Here is a 19563-nt window from a genome sequence, read left to right as displayed (position 1 = left end):
CTGAGAAGAGGTAAGGTTTCCTTCCCCCTAGAGGGCATCCTAGGATCTCTTCAAATTCTTCTACCATAGGTGATAGCTGGAAGTCCCCAAAGGTGAAGCACCTCATCGACTGATCATAATACTGGGCGAGGGAGGCAATGGCCTCTATGGAGACTTCTACCATGGCTAGGTCCCAAATTTTACCGTAAGATTTGCGAAAAGCTTGCCGCTGGAGCTGACCCATCAACTGCCCTAACTCTTTTAGACTGGTGATCCCTAGGCTCTTGACCTTGACTTGATAGAACCTCTTTTTAAGTGAAGGCATTTGACTTGATCCCATGTTTTACTAAAGTAAAACAAAATGGGTGCAAATCAAAACTCCGACATCTATCATGGGTGGAATGGATGAATGCATGAAGAAATGCATATGACATAGATGCAATTTATGAATACGGGAGCCCGGGCAATTGTCTCCTTCTTAGATACAATGTCTTGGGGTAGCAAAGTGCCCAACGTATGTATTTAAGAAGGTGGCACGGACCCTCCGTTGGTTTGCCAAAGAGAGGGGATCAAAATAGAATCCGTGCGTGATGCATATGCGAAAGGCGCAACACGGGGATGTACATAGTATGACAATATTCACAAAATATAAGCAAAAGGGTACATGACACTTATGCATGGCAATGTGAAAAAATGGGACGCAGGGTGTCTGCTTCGTGTGCCCCTATTCAAAGGACCTATATGGGAGAGAGCTAAAAGGGTTTTTAGTGATAATCCCCAAGGTGGTCATATCTCTCTTGATGGTCTCTAGAGGTATCATCCCATTCGAAGAACATATTGTAGCAGTAGGGACTACTAGCAACAATATGTTATCAAAGAGAAAAACTCTAGATGAGGGTTCACTGTAATCAAGCAAGTCGGAGACCTAGCATGATCACAGATTCACCTCCACTCCTTATGTTCCCACGAACCTGGGTATATGGCCCTTTTTCAAATCACCGTGTGTGCAAATAGTGTTGGTGTTTGTGTGCATCAAATGAAATTATTTACCTCATGCATACATTTTAAAACACACTAAAAGCATCAAAGAGTTATATACACAAGAACATGAGGAAAATAAAGGGAAACCAACAAAGGAGGATGTCATGATAAAACATTGCACAAGATTAAATAGGCCTAACTCACAAAAGCAGTCCCCAATGGAGTCGCCAACTGTCGCAACCAACCCTTCGACGGGAGGGCGATGAGTGACTCGTGGGGTCGCCACCAACGTTTATTTGAGGAAAACGTCGGAAAAAACCAGAAAAGACGTGATCTACGAACCCTAAGTGAAAAGTTCGGGAGTTGTATTTACGCACGGGGAAGGTATTAGCACCCCACGCGTCCGTCACAAGAGACGGCAGCCTTTAATCAAATGTGCAAATATGACTTCTATTTATATTCTTTTCCCTTTTTACGTTCTTATGTCTTTTCTATGCCTTTTTATGTTTTTATCTTTTTGTGGCCGACAAGGGCGTTTCCCTTTGCTCCTACGTATTCCTCAATTGTGATGAGAAAATCAGACCTACGTAGTTCTTTAGTGAACAAAGCGTTTGGGTTAAGTTATTTTTTATCCTTTTTTGCAAGATATGTTTTTATTGAATGAAAGGTCATTAAAGGCGTTGGACCATTAGACAATCTTTCGATTCTTTTGAAAAGTGAGAAAACATTAAGGCATTGGACCATTAATGATTTCTTTATTTTTGAAAGAGGTAACAAAGTTACATATTAATTTTAGGCCCTTTTTTAGAGATCTACACTTAACCAATAAAAGCGGAAAAGAGCATTTCAAGGCGTTGGACCTTTGAAAATGGCTTTTTTTAGGCGATGACAAAAGTTTAATGAATTGATTTTAGCCTTAGTTTCACTTTGGTTATTAGTCGATTCGATTTAAGAAAGAGAAATCCCAAAGAAAAACGTCCGATTGATTTTTTATTTATTTATTTTACTAAAAGATATTTTTGATTATTATATTATTATTTTACCTCTTTTTGGTTTTCAACGTGGTTACGGCATGACCGAACGGTCGGATTTCATAACAGAAATTAATGGATGTTACAATTCAAATGATTGGTGGAAATTTATTTTATTTTTGATTAGGGCAGAAAATGACTTAAGTAAATGACTAAAGCACGTCAAAATGGGGTACGGAAAGTAAATGAAATGAAAATAAAAGCACGTGAAACAAATAAGGACCACTAAGGGTACATAGAATGAATTGAAAAGTTCGATTTTGGGAATTTACCGGTGGAAGACCGAAGAACGACGAAGAACGAATGAAGAACGTCGAAGAACGGTTGAAAATCTTCGCCAAATCACGCACGGAAACGTCACGGAAGTGCCTCGGCTTGGATTTTCTTCACGGAAACAACTTTTCTCACCAATTTTAAGTGAATCTCAGATACCAGGAGGGTTAAACCTTTTTGTTCTTCCCTCCTTCCCCTATTTATAGGAAAAGCAAGGAGATGCTTGCCACCCAGCTCGCCCAGGCGAGCTAGGTTGCTTCCTCGAGAAGCATCCGCCTTCTGGAGGAACATCCTGGAAGCCCCAAGTGGGCCTGGTTGCTATTTGAACCCCTATTTTTACTAAATACACCCCCTGCCTTTTTATGGTGATTTTTTTTCCGTAAAGTCACGGAAACTTACGAATTTCGTAACGATACTTGTTTTTTTTCCGTAATGTTGTGGAACCTTACGGATTACGTAATAATCCCTTTTTTGCCTTCCGAAACGTTACGGAACTTTACGGATTGCGCACTAACACTTCCTTTTAATTTCCGGCATGTCACGGAACTTCACGGATTGTGCTACGACGCTTTTCTTTTGGCTTCTGGCATGTCTCAGAACTTCACAAATTGGCTAACGATGGGTGCCAAATACCTCGAAGTGGTCAAACGAGGGTCGCATCCCAACAACGGATGGTCCCGAACGAAATTAGGGTATGATAGTTTGCATTTCATTACATGCTCACATTGAGGATAATGTGCATTTCAAGTGTGGGGGAGGGTTTAGAAAAAAACCAATCTATTTTCTATTTTCTGCTTTTACTATTTTTGTTGTTATTTCTATTTCTGTATTTTGTTTCAGTTTTTGTATATGTATCTATTTTTTGTTTATGTTTAATTGTATTCTCTTCTGTCTTTTTTTTCTGTATTTGCATGTTGTTCTATTTTTTGTTTTGTTGTATTTGTTTTGTTTTGTTGTTTTACTATTTTTACATACATAAAAAAATAAAGATTTTGCAATTGCTGTTTGCAAATGTTTTTATTGAATTTATGCATTTTCTCATATTTTTCAAAGGATTTCTAACTTGTATAACTTGAGAGATGTATTTTTTTTAGTTGAGATGTTTCATGCTTGATGTGAACCATTGTTGCAATTGTGGAAGTGGTAATTAGGCTTGAAAAAAAAAACTTTGAGGTGGATCATGTGTGATAGAATTATGCCTTGTGAGTTTTGGGATTTTGTGGATGGACTGCATTATTCCATTCATGTTCTTTCATGTGTGATTTCACCCTTGTGATAGATTACTCTAGGTTTTGCCTTGTCTCTTTCATCGTTCCTTGTTGCACATGCATTGATTGAGATGTTCAAGGCCTTCTTTCTTTTAATCACTAGCCAAATAAGGCTACCTTGCATTGATATCCGTTGTCACCCTCTTTGAGCCTTTAACTCCATTCATCTTGTAGCTCATTACAAGCCAAAAAGTGGAAAACCATATTGTCCTAAACTTTAGGGTGAAAAGGGGCCTTGGAATTGTTTCGGGAGTGGGTTTCAAACAAGTGTGGGGGGTTTGTACTCTATTTTATGAAAGTTCCTTTGTTTTTGTCATTTCATTTTCTTTTAACTTGTTGAAAAGAAAAAAATAAGAGAAGAAAACAAAAGAAACAAAAAGGAATAAATAATAAAAGAAAAGAGAAAAAAATGGGAGTATGAAAAGCAAAAAAGAAAAAAAGAAAAAAATTATACAAATAAACAAAAAAAGAAAAAAAATGAAAAAACAAATGTGTTGTTGTTCATTTTCATTCTTGTAAGTTCTTGTTATTTTAATTTTTTTGTTCTCCACCTTGTTTCTTTGTTTCTAACCCTCTTTTTACTTGTTGACTTACTCCCATTGTCCCTCTTTTCCCTTAGTTTTAGCCTAAATATCCTTCTCATATCCTCATCTAAGCCATACATTACAAACCAATAAAAATCATTTTGATCTTTTGATGCATGTGTATTTCAAGTTGAACGGATTAGAATCTTCTCAAAATTTGGATGTACTAGTTACATGTGGTGCTTGAGTGTAAACACAAACACATACACATTTGGTAAGGTTGAGTGTTGTTCTTTTAGAGATTTCTATCACCATGGTACATTGTTAATTTTCACGTGACTACTTGTCCACTTTGCATTTTGTGATCATGTGTTGATGGATTGCTTGTTTGATTGAGACCATTCATTTATTTTTGTGCATTGTTAGGATCCATTGAAAAATATGTGTGCATTGTTCATACCTTCTTTTGTGGTTATTTTTTTTAGTTTTATTTCTTTTTCTCAGTCTTTCTTTTATTTTTGTCCAGGAGTGTGGGGGAATTTGATTAAGCATTTGTAACTTAGTATTTTTTATTCTTCTTAGCTTATTTGACCTCTCTATGACTGTTATTTTCCCACCTTAACTTGGTTTTCTTCTCAGGAAAATGATATTGTCGGATTTTTGTGCCTACCTAACATATCTGCCTTGTTTAGGGCCTATAGGATACTACATAACTCCAAATGAAGCGTGTGAGTAGTCCTTGGAAAACTAAGAAAAAGATTATCAATTTCTTCGTGAATACGCTTAGGCCAAATCTACGATTTCAAGGGTTAAATTGGGCTTGGAAGTCAAAACATGTACACTAGAATAATTGGGCTGCAAATTTGGGCTTTGTTTTATGTAATTAGTTTAATTAGGTAGATTAGATGGGCCCAATCAAGGCCCATCCCTTCCTTCTGAGTAGTAACTGTATATATTAGTGGAAGTTATTTAGTTATTTCAGTTTGTATAAAAACAAATTTAGTTACTTGCACAAGCCTTAGGATCAAAATCTTTTCTTTCTTTTTCTCTCAACTATTCTTCATTCTTCTTCCATTTTCTTGCACAATTTTTTTGGATCTTCCATTGATGATGATCATGGAAGGCAAACACTCAACCAATCCAAGGATCCACTCCATGCAAGGCTGAATTTGAGTTCCAAGCAAGGATGAACCTAGGTTCTCATTTAGTATTTCTAATCTTCAATCTATTTTCGATCTTCATGATTATGAATATGCTTAGGATTGAAAACAAATTAGTTTAGGGATTCATTTCCCAATTTTGACTTTAATTGTTAGACAAGTGGCCTCAGATATCTTAAGAAGGGGGGGGGGTTGAATTAAGATATTCCAAACTACTTCCCCAATTAAATATCTATTTCACTTTTTATTCAAGTTATAAATTCCCTTAATAATGAACTTCTTAAATGTTGATTCAAATAAAACAATTTGAATATGAATATAAAGCAATAATAAACAAAGGAGATTAAGGGAAGAGAAAGTGCAAACTCAGATTTATACTGGTTCGGCCACACCCTTGTGCCTACGTCCAGTCCCCAAGCAACCCGCTTGAGAGTTCCACTATCTTGTAAATTCCTTTTACAAGTTCTAAACACACAAGGACAATCCTTCCTTTGTGTTTAGAATTCCTTTACAACAAGAGACCCACGGTCTCTTAATCCCTTAGAGAATGAGGAGAAGAAAAAGAATGAATCTCTCTAGAAAGAGATAGATTTTACAGATTGAGCACTCAAATAATTCCTTAATGAATTGCAATTGAATTGGCCAAGGAATTTTAACATGATAAAATGATTTTTGCTCTTTGAGAGGATAAACACTTGTTGTTCTGAAAACTCTGAGCAAATTCGTGTTATAAGTCACATATATATAGACCAATGGTAGTCATGAATGAAGCCTTTGAAACGTTGTGACTCTTAGAAATATTTTTCTGAAAATCCTGTCTGGTAATCGATTACAGGAATTGTGTAATCGATTACAGCTTTTAAAATTTGAATTAAAAAGTTTATTAACTGCTGGTAATCGATTACCAAAATTGTGTAATCGATTACACAGTCTAAAATTTCGAATTCAAATTTTGGTAGCTGTTATAAAACATATTTGGCCACTGGTAATCAATTACATCCTCTGGTAATCGATTACCAGAGAATAAATTCTTTGAAAAACACTTTTTAATTTAAATTACTTGGCCAAACCTTTGCTAATTCAATTAGGAATTCCCTTCCTAATATACTAGTGATCATCTTGATGTTGTGACTTGTAATCTTGAAGTATTGTCTTGAATTTAATCTTGAAAAGCCCATTTACATCAATTGCATCATATCATCATGATCATCATCAAAACATCAAAGGCAATTGCATCTACAATCTCCCCCTTTTTGATGATGACAATACAATACCTGAAATCAAGATTCAAGCAAGCAACAAACAATTGTATATAGATAAAATGTGCGTTTACTCCCCCTATATTTCGGAATTTATGATCACTTGATTTCTAAGGTTGTTAAGCTTTTTCTACAACCTTTTCTCCCCCTTTGGCAACATCAAAAAGCCAAAGAACTCGGGAATCAACACAAATATAATAATGGAGTAGAAAGATATAACAATGGAGTATAAGGCATAACCATCCAAATTCACAAACAAGAAATAATCAACCAGAATCCAAATAACTCTAAACGTCAACAACCACATAATGTCAAAGCAGAAAAGGCTGAAATCCAAATAACCACAAGATAAATAAATAAAGTACTTATCGTAATAATTTAAACTCTAAGAAACTAAACAACCAAAATACACGGCTTATAAAAGACATATAATCAGAAACTAAAGTCTAAGAAGACGGAGGTGGTGGTGGAAGATCGAAACTCTGACGAATGTATCCGACATCCTCTTCAAGCTGTGTGAGGCGAATGTCCATACCGGCAAAGCGTGTATCTAACGAGTCGAAGCGGTTACCAACATAAGAACGAAGACCCCGTAATTCGGAGAGGACTTCATTCATGAGCGCGGAATCTTCTCGTGGAGGAGGAGGTGAAGGAGTACGTTCATCTTGAGGAGGAAGTGCATCCTTCTTTAGCCATTGACCATTCCGATCTTTATGGTACCCAAAGGAGGTCACTGCACCAGCACCAATTTTAAAGGAACGCTTGACTTGAACAAAGGGTTCATCATCAAGCGGAATTTGAAAATGACGCAAAAAAAGAGTAATCAAATGTGGATAAGGGAGAGGTGCACTAGCCCATAATGCCTTATGCATTCGGTACCGAACCAAATGGGCCCAGTCGATCTGACGACCGGTAAGAAAAGCCCACATAAGAATCAAATCCTCCTCAGAGGCTTGTGCTAAATTTGAAGACCGAGGAAGCAAAATCCTAACAATTATATAGTGCATGATGCGATTATCAAATGTTAATGACCCGGCCAGCAATTTACCGGTCATTTCAGCTTGATCATTGCAGACCATGCGACGAGCATCATGACTTGAATAATCAAATTTCCAGTCATCAACAATGGTGCCCTCAAAAGGTGCACCTTGACTGGGTAAATGAGTCAAAGAAAAGAACAGTGACTGATCAATGACCATAGAAATACCATGCACCTCAGAAACAATAATGCCATCCTGAATTTTTAAATTGCAGTAGAAGACCTTTACAAGTTCAGGATAATATGGCAATTTTAATGACATGAAATCAACAAGACCAGAATTTTGAAACACTTGATAGCAATCAAACGTTTCATCATTAAAGAATTCTACGTCTAGGTACTTAGGGTCTAAGATTATTCTAGAAGAAAACTGAGAAAGGTACCGTAGACGCTGATCATCGGATGAAAACAATGTTGATGATCTTGGAGATGACAAAGAAGGATGAATAGGTGCTGTGGGTGCTCCGGATGGGCCGTGGCGGCGATGGGCAGCAGCAACAGCGGTGGAGGATGATCCCTTTCTCTTCTTTGATGGCTCTGCCATTTGATGATGTTTTTTGTTGATTTTGATCGGTGGAAGTGAAAGAGGAGTGAAAAAGAGGAAGATTGGGCTTTACGGGACGTGATTTGGTGAAAAATTGAGTGAGATTCAAAGATTTGAAGTTTTAGGTATGGAGGAAACGTGGAGGAGGCTTTGGCTGCGCAGCAGCTCTGATTTCGTGAGTATTTATAGAAGATGACGTATTGTAATCGATTATAAGGATTGGTAATCGATTACAGGACCAATAAGCCTACTGGTAATCGATTACAGGATGTTGTAATCGATTACAGGCTGCCTGTTCATGTGTAATCGATTACACTGGATGGTAATCGATTACCAGAGCCTATCCTAAGCTAGTTTCTTATGAGAATATCTATGTTTATGCTAAAAATACATCCAATATGATTAATTATCACTACTAATGCACTTAATTCAATCATTCAATTATTATATACACAAGAAATCATAAATTCTATCATAATAACAAGAGTTCAAACAAGATCAAACAAAATAATCTACAAACAATAAATAAGAGTAAATCAATCAATCAATCAATCAATCAATCCCTATTTTTCTAAATCTCTTACATCTAAGAGGCCTAATTCTCTTCTAATAGAGAAGAAAACTTCCTTGGGGAGAGGTTTTGTGAAAATATCAGCAAGTTGATTCTTAGTATAAACAAATTCTAATACACAATCTCCCTTTAGGACATGATCTCTAAGAAAGTGGTGTCTAATCTCTATATGTTTAGTTCTAGAGTGTTGAACTGGGTTTTTGGATAGATTTATGGCACTAGTATTATCACACTTAATAGGTATGCGATCAAGAATTATGCCATAGTCAGATAATTGTTGCTTCATCCATAAAATCTGTGCACAACAACTACCGGCAGAGATATACTCCGCTTCAGCAGTAGATAAAGCAACATTGTTTTGCTTCTTACTATGCCATGAGACAAGAGCCGATCCAATGAATTGACAAGTTCCACTTGTACTTTTTCTATCAGTTTTAGATCTGGCAAAATCAGAATCAGAATATCCTATTAAGTTACATGTTGAATTCTTTGGATACCATAATCCTAAATTGATTGTTCCTAATAGATATCTCATGATTCTCTTTACTGCACTTAAATGTGATTGTTTGGGGTTGGATTGAAACCTAGCACACATACATACACTAAACATAATATCAGGTCTACTAGCAGATAAATAAAGAAGAGATCCAATCATACCTCGATATTGTTTTATGTCTATAGACTGACCAGATTCATCTTTATCTAAGTAACAACTAGTGCTCATCGGTGTAGACATGTGTTTTGCACTATCCATCCCAAATCTTTTGATCAATTCCTTGCAGTACTTGGATTGATTGATGAATATACCTTCTTGAGTTTTCTTGATTTGTAATCCCAGAAAGTACTTTAGTTCTCCCATCATTGACATTTCAAATTCACTTTGCATATCAAGGGAAAACTCCTTGCACAATGAATCATTAGTGGATCCAAAAATTATATCATCAACATATATTTGAACCAACAAAATATCATTATGCTTTCTCTTTATGAACAATGTGGTATCCACTTTACCTCTAGAGAATTCTTTTTCTAGAAGAAAATTGCTTAAGCGTTCATACCACGCCCTAGGGGCTTGTTTCAAACCATAAAGAGCCTTTTGTAATTTATAAACATGGTTTGGTTTATCAGGAATTTCAAAACCAGGGGGTTGTTCAACATATACCTCTTCTTGAATTAAACCATTTAGAAAGGCACTCTTAACATCCATTTGATAAAGTTTAAAATCCATTATGGATGCATATGCCAAAAGCATTCTAATGGCTTCTAATCTTGCAACAGGAGCATATGTTTCTTCATAGTCTATTCCTTCTTCTTGATTATACCCTTTTGCTACTAACCTGGCTTTATTTCTAATAATTATACCATGTTCATCTAATTTATTTCTAAAAACCCATTTTGTTCCTATGACAGGATAATTTTCAGGTTTTTCTACTAATTTCCACACATTGTTTCTTTCAAATTGGTTCAGTTCTTCTTGCATGGCAATGATCCAGTTATCATCTACTATGGCTTCTTTTATATTTTTAGGTTCAATCATAGATACAAATGCCATATTATTGCATAAATCTTTAAGAGAATGTCTAGTTGTTACCCCTTTTGAGATATCACCAATAATGTTGTCGAGGGGATGATCTCTTGAAGCTTTCCATTCTCTTGGAAGTTCATAATTGGATTTGACTTCTTCTGGAGGATCTTCATTGTTTCCTTTATCATTTCCTTTGGAATCTTGTTCATAAATATTCATATGTTCTAAAGAATCTGCAATATCATCTAGCATATTCTTTCTTGACAAGATAGCATTAGATTCATCAAAGGTAACATGAATGGATTCCTCGATATTCATAGTTCTTTTATTATATATCCTATATGCTTTGCTTTGTAATGAATATCCAAGAAAAATACCTTCATCAGATTTTGCATCAAATTTTCCTAGATTATCTTTTCCATTATTGAGCACAAAGCATTTGCAACCAAAAACATGTAGATGAGAAATATTAGGTTTTCTACCATTAAATAACTCATATGGGGTTTTCTTTAAAATAGGTCTTATTAAGGCCCTATTCATGATGTAACATGCAGTATTGACCGCTTCAGCCCAAAAATACTTTGGAAGAGAAGTATCATTTAATAAAGTTCTAGCAATTTCTTCCAATGACTTATTTTTCCTCTCAACAACTCCATTTTGTTGAGGGGTTCTAGGTGCAGAAAAATTGTGTTCAATACCATGTTCATCACAGAATAATTCAAAATCTTTGTTTTCAAATTCACCCCCATGATCACTTCTAATGGATGCAATCTTAAGATTTTTCTTGTTTTGTATGACTTTAGCTAGTTTTCTAAATGCTTGGAATGAATCACTTTTATGTATAATAAATAATGTCTAAGTATATCTAGAGAAATCATCAACTATAACTAGAGCATAGTAATTTCCTCCAAAACTCATGGTTCTAGATGGACCAAATAAATCCATATGCAATAATTGTAAGGGTTGAGTGGTTGAAACAACATTTTTAGGTTTGAATGAGACTCTTGTTTGTTTGCCCTTTTGACATGCATCACATAGTTTATCTTTTTCAAATTTCAATTTAGGCAAACCAACTACTAAATCTTTTGAAATTAATTTATTTAAGTGATCCATGTTTATGTGAGCAATTCTTTTATGCCATAACCATGGATCATCATGTTTGCTAAGAAAGCAATGATTGTTTTCTAGTTTTATGCTTAAGTCTATCATGTAAACATTATTGACTCTATGTCCTACATGCTTTATATTAATGTCATGCTTATGTTCTATAAGAAATTTCTGAGAATCAAATGATACTAGATAGCCTTTGTCGCATAATTGACTAACACTAAGCAGGTTGTGCTTAAGGCCTTCAACAAGTAGAACATTTTCAATGGAGTTTGAAGAATTTGTACCTATTTTACCTACTCCAAGGATTCTACCTTTGTTGTTGTCACCATATGTTACATGCCCGCTTTTCTTTGGAGAGATGTGTGTAAAATTTGATGCATCTCCAGTTATATGTTTTGAGCATCCGCTATCTATGTACCACTTCTTTCTCAAAGATACCTACATAATCAAGTTTTTTACTTAGGTACCCAAACTTTATTGGGTCCTTGCATGTTAGTATAAACTGAGGATCCTTTTGGAACCCATATCATTTTAATGTTACTGTAATTTTTCTTGAAGTAGCAAGTTGATATGCCATGTCCTCTTCTTCCACAGTAAAAACAAGTGATAGAATTAGAATTACATTTTTGTGTGGAAGTGGAAAAGTTTTTATGAAACTTTTGTTGTTTTTCAGATTTATACCCTAGTCCATTTTTATTAGACACATATCTTTGTTTACTTAATATAACATCTAAATTATTTTTACTATATGAAAATTTTGCAAGTGAATTTTTCAACTCTTTAATTTCTTTTACATATTTATCACAACAACTAAAAGAATCTGATATTTTCTTGTCAGAAATAGTGGAGATATTAACTTTTTCATTTGTTTTAGAAATTGAGACTTCATTTCTAAGAAGATCTAATTCTTTGTTTAATTTCGAAATTTCATTTTCTAAATTTGAAATTGTTTTCTTTGAAGATGAAACTAATTTTGCAAGTTTAATTGACTCTTTATGCAGATCAGCAAATGCATCTTGCAATTCATCAAAAGAAATAGATAAGTTATTTGAAGATGTTACCTCTTCATCACTTTCGTAACTTTTAGCCATAAGGCAGAGATTTATCTCTTCATTTTCAGAATCTTCAAAAGATTCCATATCATTTTCATCCCATGTGATGTATGCTTTCTTCAGTTTCTTTTAACTATGATTTTTCTTTTCAGATTTTTCCATCTTTTTCTTGAAGATGGGACAATCAACCCTCAGATGTCCAGGTTGATTGCATTCAAAGCATTTTAGAGTAGAGGATGAATTTTCTGTCCTTCTCTTTGATTTAAAATTGGGTCGCCTCTGATTTCCTCTTACTTTAAGAAACTTGTTGAATCTTCTTACAAAAAAACTTAGATCATCATCATCATCTGGATCATTATCCTGATCACTTTCTTCTTGAATTGAGGATGATGCTTTAAGAGCAATTCCTTTATTTTTCTTGTCATTTTCTTCATGTTGATGTAATCTCAATAGTTCCATCTCGTGTTCCTGCAACTTTCCAAATAAAGTGGCAAGGGACATATTAGACAAATCTCTTGACTCAGTAATGGCCATTACTTTGGGTTGCCATTCTCTACTTAAACATCTTAACACCTTGTTTATGAGATCCTCATTTTGAAATTCTTTGCCTAAGGCTGCTAGATGATTTACTATATGTGTAAATCTCTTTTGCATGCTTTGAATATTTTCATTTGCATTCATTCTAAATAATTCATATTCATGAGTTAGTGCATTTATCCTAGATCTTTTAACATTTGTAGTTCCTTCATGTGTTAATCGAAGAGTGTCCCACATTTCCTTAGCACTCTTACAATTTGAAACCCTAAAATATTCATCCATTCCCAGGGCAAATGTTATTATGTTTTTGGCTTTTAAGTTGTATTGTACTCGTTTTCTATCCTCTTCAGACCATCTATCTCTAGGTTTTTCTATAGTTATGCTTTCACTTGATGAACTACCATCTATTGAAACTCTTTCTACTGTGGTGCGTATATAAGGCCCTATTTCTATGGCTTCCCAAATATTTAGATCTATTGCCTCAATAAAAATTTGCATTCGGGTTTTCCAGTAGTGGTAACCCTCTCCATTAAAGATTGGAGGTCTATTGATAGAATTCCCTTCTGGAAATAAGGAATTTGCTAAGGCCATCTTTTTCTTGAAGCTTCTAAACTTTATACAAGAATGAAGCTCTGATACCACTTGTTAGACAAGTGGCCTCAGATATCTTAAGAAGGGGGGGGGGGTTGAATTAAGATATTCCAAACTACTTCCCCAATTAAAAATCTATTTCACTTTTTATTCAAGTTATAAATTCCCTTAATAATGAACTTCTTAAATGTTGATTCAAATAAAACAATTTGAATATGAATATAAAGCAATAATAAACAAAGGAGATTAAGGGAAGAGAAAGTGCAAACTCAGATTTATACTGGTTCGGCCACACCCTTGTGCCTACGTCCAGTCCCCAAGCAACCCGCTTGAGAGTTCCACTATCTTGTAAATTCCTTTTACAAGTTCTAAACACACAAGGACAATCCTTCCTTTGTGTTTAAAATTCCTTTACAATGCATGCAAAGTCGTATCCTATAATTCAAAGAAAAAACATTTACCCATTTCTTGAACATATCCTATAATTCAAAGAAAAACATGCAAAGTCGTACGTGCACACAAAATTGACCCAAAATATTAAACTAAAAATCCGACGAAACTAACAACATTAACAAATTAACACAACTAACAAATTAACAAAACCAACAAAACTAGCAAAACCAAAGAACACTCCCCCCCCCATACTTAAACAACACATTGTCCTCAATGTAGCACAATTAAAAGATTAAAAACAATTAAATCATCAAAGAGAATCGGACAAGTGTAATAAAAGCAAAGAAGGAGATAGGAAAAGAAAAACTCCCTAAGTCATGGTGGAGGAAGAGTAGGGTGGAGTAAGGAAGTCTCTTCCACCATTACGTCCACTAAAGAAGGGTTCGTGAGGAATGGCTTAAGTCGATGTCCGTTGACCTTGAAGCTCTTGTTTGTGGAGTCGCTTTTGATCTCAACTGTACCATAAGGAAAAACATTAGTAACAACAAAAGGACCAATCCACTTAGACCTCAACTTACCACTCATGAGTCCAAGCCTAGAATTATACAATAACACTTTTTGCCCAACCACGAAGTCTTTTTTAACTATCATGCTATCATGGAACTTCTTGGTCTTTTCTTTGTAGAACTTGGCGTTCTCGTAGGCTTCTAGGCGGATTTCATCTAACTCACTCAGTTGCAACTTTCTTTCCTCACCAGCTTGATCCATAGAGAAGTTGCAAGTCTTCACTGCCCAGTAAGCTTTGTGCTCAATTTCCACTGGAAGATGACATGCCTTTCCAAAGACAACCCGATAAGGAGACATTCCTATGGGTGCTTTGTAGGCAGTCCGATGTGCCCAGAGAGCATCATCAAGCCTGGTACTCCAATCTTTCCTGCTTGGCTGCACAATCTTCTCTAAAATTCGCTTGATTTCTCGGTTAGAAATTTCTGCCTGTCCATTGGTCTGGGGGTGGTATGGTGTGGATACCCTGTGTACCACCCCATACTTTTTAAGCAGGGCATGCATTGTCCTGTTGCAAAAATGGGTTCCTTGATCACTAACAATTGCTTTAGGTACTCCAAACCTGCAAAACAGATTAGACCTGACAAAGTCTGCGACAACTTTAGCATCATTAGTTCTAGTGGGCTTGGCTTCCACCCATTTTGAAACATAGTCAACTGCAAGGAGAATGTAAACATAACCAAAAGAGACAGGAAAAGGACCCATGAAATCTATACCCCAGACATCAAACACCTCACAAAATAGCATAGGTTGCTGAGGCATTTGTTGTCGCCATGTAAGTGTATTTCCTGCTCTCTGACACTGCTCACAAGTGCTGCAGATCTTCCACGCATCTTTAAAGATGGTGGACCAATAAAAACCACAATCAAGCACTTTACGAGCTGTCCTTTGAACACCCAGATGACCTCCCGGTGCGGAAAAATGACAGAACTGCAGGACTGAGTCAGTCTCATGATCTGGAATGCACCGTCTAATGACCTGATCACTGCACAATTTCCACAAGTAGGGGCATCCCAAATAAAATGCTTAGCATCACTTTTAATTTTATCTTTATGGGCCTTAGATGCTAAGGGAGGAAAAACAGAGGCAACTAAATAATTGACAATGTTAGCAAACCAGGGAGTAGAAAGAGAGTCATAAATACTATACAATATATACAAATGATCATCCGGGAAATCATCCCGAATAGGTGAATCTGCATCAGAAACACGTTCGATCCGACTCAAATGATCAGCAACTAGATTTTGTGCTCCACTCCTATCACGGATCTCCAAGTCAAACTCTTGGAGCCAGAGCATCCATCGGATCAACCTAGGCTTAGAATCAGCCTTCTTCAACAAGTACTTTAGAGCTGCATGGTCAGTATAAACAATAATGCGAGTACCAAGCAAATAAGATCGAAATTTTTCAAGAGCAAAAACTATGGCTAGAAGCTCTTTCTCAGTAGTAGTATAATTTGCTTGGGCAGCATCTAAAGTCCTAGAAGCATAATATATCACCCTGGGCAATTTATCAATTTTCTGAGCAAGGACAGCCCCCAATGCATAATTTGATGCATCACACATAAGCTCAAAAGGGGCTGTCCAATCGGGTGCCTGGATGATGGGGGTGGTAGTCAACGCTCTTTTGAGGCAATCAAAAGCATCTTTGCATCTGTCATTAAAGTCAAACTCCACCTCCTTTTGCAACAAGTTGGACAATGGAAGGGCTACTTTGCTAAAATCCCTTATAAAGCGCCTGTAGAATCCTGCATGACCAAGAAAAGATCCCACCTCTCGCACACAAGAGGGGTAAGGCAATTGTGAAATAACAGAAATTTTTGCAGGATCTACTTCAATACCCTTATTGGAAATAATGTGGCCTAAAACTATACCTTGCTCAACCATAAAATGAAATTTTTCAAAATTTAGAATAAGGTTAGTTTCAATGCATCTATTCAAAACTTTTTCCAAACTATTCAAACAACCATCAAAAGAGGATCCATATACAGTGAAATCATCCATAAACACCTCTATGCAATTTTCTAAAAAATCACTGAAAATACTAATCATGCACCGCTGGAAGGTACCAGGGGCATTGCACAGGCCGAAAGGCATCCTCCTATAAGCAAAAGTGCCGAAGGGGCAGGTGAATGTGGTCTTTTCCTAATCCTCAGGAGCAATAGTAATTTGCATATAACCAGAAAAACCATCAAGGAAACAGTAGTGGGATTTACCTGCCAGGCGTTCAAGCATCTGGTCAATGAATGGCAGGGGAAAATGGTCCTTTTTGGTAACTTGGTTCAGCCTCCTATAGTCAATGCAGACTCTCCAACTATTCTGCACCCGAGTAAGAATCAGCTCCTCCTTCTCATTTCTGATCACTGTGAGGCCAGTCTTCTTCGGGACTACTTGGACGGGACTCACCCATTGGCTATCGGAGATAGGATAAATGATTCCAGCTTGCAAAAGCTTGGTTATCTCCTTCTTCACTACATCAAGAATCACCGGGTTGAGTCTTCTCTGTGGTTGTCTTACTGGTTTAGCTCCATCCTCTAAATTTATTCGATGCATACATGTGGATGGGCTAATACCAGGAATGTCCGCTAGGGTCCAGCCTATAGCCTTCTTATGCTTCTTGAGAACTGACAACAACTTCTCCTCTTGCTCATCAGCAACAGAGGCAGATATAATCACTGGAAAACTCTTGCTATCATCCAAGTAAGCGTATTTTAAATTTGATGGCAGAGGCTTCAATTCTGGTGTGGTCGGCTGGACAGTGGTAGAAGGAGATGGTTTCTCAGCCTTTACCTCATAAAGAAAGTCAGAGGTATGTGTACTTCCTGAAACATGGTTAGTCCTATCTGACTCTATAAAATCAATCTCGAGAGGTAAAACACCACCACCAGACATGCAATCAATATCACTCTCAGATTCACTCTCAGCATCAAATTCAGACATATGATCAAGTACAATTTAAGACTCAATGCATGAAGAGTGAGAGGCATGCAGATTAGAATAAAGATCAGTCATGTATTCATCAACAACATGGTCAATTATTTCAGCACGAAATACCGAAAGATCTTCAGATGGGTATTTCATAGCATCCAGAATATTAAAATGAACAGTTATGTCACCAAATTCCATAGACAGTGTGCCTGCATAAACATCTATCTTAGTTCTAGCAGTTTTCATAAAGGGTCTGCCTAGAATAATGGGAACTGATCCTTGAGAAAATCCATCTTCCATATTCAAGATATAAAAATCAACAGGGAAAATCAGTTCACCAACTCTAACCAAGACATCTTCTATGAAACCAACAGGATAGGCAACACTTCTATTAGCTAAATGAATTACCACATCAGTTGACTGCAAGGGACCTAGAGATAGAGAATTAAAAATCGACAGAGGCATAACACTAACAGAGGCTCCTAAATCTAGCATGGCATTGTCAAACTTACTATTCCCTATAATACAAGGTATGCTGAATGTACCTGGATCTTTGCATTTTTCAGGAATTTGAGGAACAGATTTACCAATCAATGCGGAGACATTTCTGCCCATGCTAATTCGTTCACTTCCTTTAAGCTTCCGCTTATTAGTGCACAGCTCCTTCAAGAATTTAGCATATCTTGGAATTTGCTTTATTGCATCCAACAGAGGTATGTTTACCTCTACTTTTCTAAACGTTTCCAAGATCTCTTTCTCTGCCTCTTCCATTTTTTTGTTGGAAACTGCTCTTGGAGGGAATGGAAGAGGGGGAATGTGCTGCTTCTGCAAATCAGAATTACCTGTGGAAGAAGATTCACCTGCACAGAAATTGTTAGGTAAATTTTTGTCATCACCTTTTTCTGGAATAAAGTGAAGTTTGGCAGGTTCATTTGCAGATGAGGAAGGTGCTACGGGTTGAGGTCCTTGACATTGCTTTCCCGACCTCAATGATATGGCACTGACATTTTTGGGATTTTGGACAGCTTGAGAAGGCCAGCTTTTCAGAATTCTGGGACTGTTGTTGATTCAATTGGGTAGCCAATTGTCCCATCTGATTGGTTAAGCTCTGAATGGAGGCTCTGGTCTCTTGCTGAAACTGCATGTTCTGCATAGTCATTTGCCTCACAAGTTCTTCGAGGGAAGGTTATGGAGGGGCCTCAACTGTTGGTTGTTTCTGAGGTTGTTGCTGTTGTTGGATTGGTGGAGGAATGTATGGTCTGCTTGGGCCAGTAGCATTTTGGAAGGAAGGAGCAGGCTGCTGTTGTTGTTGCTGAGGGCTGGACCATCTGAGGTTAGGGTGATTCCTCCATCCAGGGTTGTATCTGTTGCTGGAGAGGTCATAATTGCTCTACCGTGGTTGATTTTGCTGCTGAGGTTGAGGAGGTCTATTGTAAATATTTGCAGCATAAGCTTCAGGCTGCTCAATTGCTCCAGGTTGCTGCATGGAAGGGCAAAGGTCTGTATGGTGGTCAGCAGAGGAGCACAAACCACAAACCCTTGCGACAGGTACAGATTTCTGATTCAAGGCCAGCTGGGTTACCAAGTTAACCAATGCATCCAGTTTGCCTTCAAGCTTCTTAGTTTCAGATGATGCAGATGGGTTTGTAGCTACCTCATGCACTCCTCTAATGACTATGGCATCATTTTTGGCGCTAAACTGTTGGGAGTTGGAGGCCATCTTCTCAATTAAATTTCTGGCTTCAGCAGGAGTCATGTCTCTAAGGGCTCCACCACTGGCAGCATCTATCATACTTCTCTCCATATTACTGAGTCCTTCATAAAAATATTGGAGAAGAAGCTGTTCTGAAATCTGATGGTGGGGGCAACTGGCACATAGTTTCTTAAATCTCTCCCAGTACTCATACAGGCTCTCTCCACTGAGTTGTCTAATACCTGAGATATCCTTCCTGATGGTTGTGGTCCTGGAAGCAGGGAAAAAATTTTCTAAGAATACTCTCTTAAGGTCATCCCAGCTCGTGATGGACCTTGGAGCAAGGTAATACAGCCAGTCCTTTGCCACTCCCTCTAATGAATGAGGAAAAGCCTTCAGAAATATGTGATCCTCTTGGACATCTGGGGGTTTCATGGTGGAGCAGACAATGTGAAATTCTTTCAAATGTTTGTGCGGGTCTTCACCTGCAAGGCCATGAAACTTTGGAAGCAAATGAATCAGTCCAGTTTTAAGAACATATG

The 19563-nt window shown here is 37.0% G+C and overlaps 1 non-coding gene across 1 annotated transcript; it reads left to right on the top strand.

Annotated features, from left to right (window-relative positions):
- Window positions 1-19178: 19178 nt before the first annotated feature.
- On the top strand, window positions 19179-19285 carry LOC114401000. Its single transcript, XR_003664117.1, has one exon. It is a non-coding gene; the product is annotated as a small nucleolar RNA R71 (small nucleolar RNA).
- The last annotated feature ends 278 nt before the right edge of the window (window positions 19286-19563 follow it).

Source organism: Glycine soja, chromosome 19 (genome assembly GCF_004193775.1).
Source record: "Glycine soja cultivar W05 chromosome 19, ASM419377v2, whole genome shotgun sequence".
NCBI lineage: Eukaryota > Viridiplantae > Streptophyta > Magnoliopsida > Fabales > Fabaceae > Glycine > Glycine soja.
This window is presented reverse-complemented; position numbering and strand designations above follow the sequence as displayed.